Source organism: Triticum aestivum, chromosome 4B, assembly GCF_018294505.1.
Source record: "Triticum aestivum cultivar Chinese Spring chromosome 4B, IWGSC CS RefSeq v2.1, whole genome shotgun sequence".
NCBI classification, from domain to species: Eukaryota; Viridiplantae; Streptophyta; class Magnoliopsida; order Poales; family Poaceae; genus Triticum; species Triticum aestivum.
In genome coordinates, this window is record NC_057804.1 from 88427043 (window position 1) to 88430059 (window position 3017).

Below are 3017 nucleotides of genomic sequence, written 5' to 3' on the forward strand. Positions count from 1 at the left end.
ATCCACGGTGATGGTTCCCAACCAGAACTCGGTAGTGTTTTATTGTAAGACTACCACGTGGTCATGCTTGTCTGGGACAACGTGTTCACATGTTTGTAGCAGAACCAGCTCATGTTTTGGAGCTTACTATCGTAGTTCATTCCCCGAGAATCTCGCAACGTCATCTCGTCGATTTGTGTTGCAAACTTTCGTTTTTCTTCCTAGACTCGATGAGTCTGGAATATCCTGACACCAACCAGATCTGAATCTCAGGCAGATATGATGGTTTGGAACATTTCCCAAAAACTATAATATCGGTCCCTCGGAAACCGGTAAAGTGGATGTCATGGCCAACACACCCAGCCGGAAGACCTCTTATTGTAGTATCTTGTTTGAGGAAGTTGGCCACCTCCCCATAAGGATTTCGTAGGATTTACCTCCGTAACTGTTCCTTATGGATTCTATTGCTCCTGAAGTCCGACCTTTTACTTGATGTCTAGTTACCAAACCATTTCAATGATTGGATTACACTAGCACATCAAGGAGAACATTAGAAGCGGAGTGCTAAATGTCTCTCGGTCGATCATCCAGATTTTGTTTCCTTGGCCTCGCTAGGATGAAATCTGAGTTGATGTTATCTTCCTATGCATCTGCATCGTCCATCGTTGTTCATCATGGTGGTATGTTGTGTTGCCAGGATCCTTGACACGGATGTTGGTAAAACCTTGATGAATATGGAAATGCTCAAGTTCTTGAGAGCACGCACAAGCGCTAGGTGTTATCATCGGCACTAACTGGGTTTGCTCTCAGCTTCCTCGGCAATGCTATGACCTTTTCAAACAGTGAATTCACCCTCTATTGTAGGGTTCTTCCCCAGTTACCAGAATCATTCCCAGCATTTGCATTTTGTTCCCAGCTTGCACCGCCAATGTGCCATTCTACCATGGGTCTCTTCCATTTCTGGTGATAAGAAAATTCATCCATTACGTTGTCCTTAACAAGGTAATCCACATCATCCAACTTTGAGTATGCCATTCTACCGAACCCCTCTAAATGATCGATTATGATTTGCCTTAAGCTGGTATAAAGAGTTTCAATGATCTCTGAATCAAAGGTAATTCTTTTGGCCACTTAAGGGGAGATGTCTACGAGTCACGGTTCCGAAGGTGTCTCGTTGTGGTATCATGGCAACTCAACTCATCGCTACGTTAACAACTGTTCACCAGCCTCTTAGGTGTGGCATTGTTGTCTACCTAGTGAAACCTTGTCATATGCTTCACTCCATTCCTATGGGTGTGTGCTTCGTCTCTCAGCTCAAGAGATGTTGCTATGTCTCATTCCGAGAGTTAATCCTGAGTTGTTCGACCCTCGAGAGGAACGATTCTTTTAGGGTTTTTCCTTTCCTCTCGTTGTCATGTTAGCTGGAGTTCTCAGAGCAAGACTTCGAGACAATGATGGTGAATGAATCAATGTTCAACTGAAGTGCACCCTGGATCGTGAAGATTATACTAGTCTGCGTTACCCTTCACCTTACCCTACGCTTGAATCTCGAGACGAGATTCTTGTTTAGTGGGGGTGAGTTGTCACATCCCTAGCTTCTGGTAATGCTCTAGGCTAGCTTCATGTGTGCATCATGTTTAAATTCTGAAATTTGAACTGAGGAATTTTGGAAGCCTCAAAAACTTAAATAAAAGAGGGGCAAAAACCCTAGAAATCTCATTCATTGCTCCAAAATGCTCTCCTTAAATGTTTGATAATTTTTGGTAAGGGTTCTGGTCCCAACCAAAATATTGAACATTTTTAAGGAATTATTTTTGGGACTTTGGATTTAATTCATTAGCTATTTGAATTTGAATTATATTCATATAATTAGAATATAATTTCAAATACCCTGAAATATTTTATAAGCTTTTGGAAAAGTCCATCTAGCAATATAAAATATTCAGAGGAGTTTTTGGCATTGTTTGAATTATTTTAAATTCAAAACAGTGGCAAAATAAATTAAATAAAACAAACAGAAAAAAATAAAACAGAGCAGAAGACTTACCTGGACTTACCTGTGGAGGCCCACCCACCTGGTGGCCCAGCAGAAGCCGGCCCAGCCCACCACTGCAGCCCTCCGTCGTCTTCCTCCCCTCGCCCCGAAGCAGCTGCGTGCTCGCACGCGCACGGCCGCGCGGCCACCTCCTGCTTGCCGACGAGCCCCTGGCCGCGTGGACGACTCCCGCAGGCCGTCCCGATCCCGCTGACCGTTTCGCTCACTCTCCCCCCTCGACCCTCCCTCCTCTGCTCCCTCTCTCCCGCCTGGACCGAACGGAGCCGCCGTCACCGACGAGCTCCCTCGCGGCCACAGCCACCCCCTCGCTCCCTCTCCACACCCCTGAGCTCCGTCCCGACCCCCTGAAGCTCCACCACGACGCATGCGACGCCGGGTGCCCTGTAGCCACGCCATCACCGCCATCTTCATCGCCACGGCCGGCAATCGCCGCCGTTCGATTCGCCGCCGACAGGACGTCCCCGAGCCCACTTAGCGTCTCGTCCGACTCCCCGTGAGCTCCTCTTCTCTTCCCCTCACTCCCCGCACCTGATTTCGTCCCCTAGCTCCTTCTTCCACCACGGCCGAAGCTCTCCGCCGCCGTGCCTCGTCGCCGTCGTGGCCAGAGCCACTGGAGCTCCCACCCGAGTACACCAGTGTGCTCAGCGCGCCTCCACGAACCTGCAGCTACCAGTAGCTCCGCCTCCCGTGCCCTCTAGCACCATACTCGGCTGCTCCCGAACGCCGGCCGCCGCCACGAGCTCGACCCCGGCGAGCTCGAACCACCCCAACCCCTCCCATTTGGCTCTCTGGATGCGCAAGAGCGAGGGCTATGCCCTGGTGCCCTCAGCGCACCAATCCGACGCCCTAGCGCAAGTCCGGCGTGCCCCCGCCGTGTTCTGTGGTCGCCGTCGGCTGGTCTCCGATGTGCTGACGTGGTGCTGTCGTTAGGGGCTAATGACCCTGCTAATTAGCCCCTGTGACACTGACAGCTGGGCCCCAC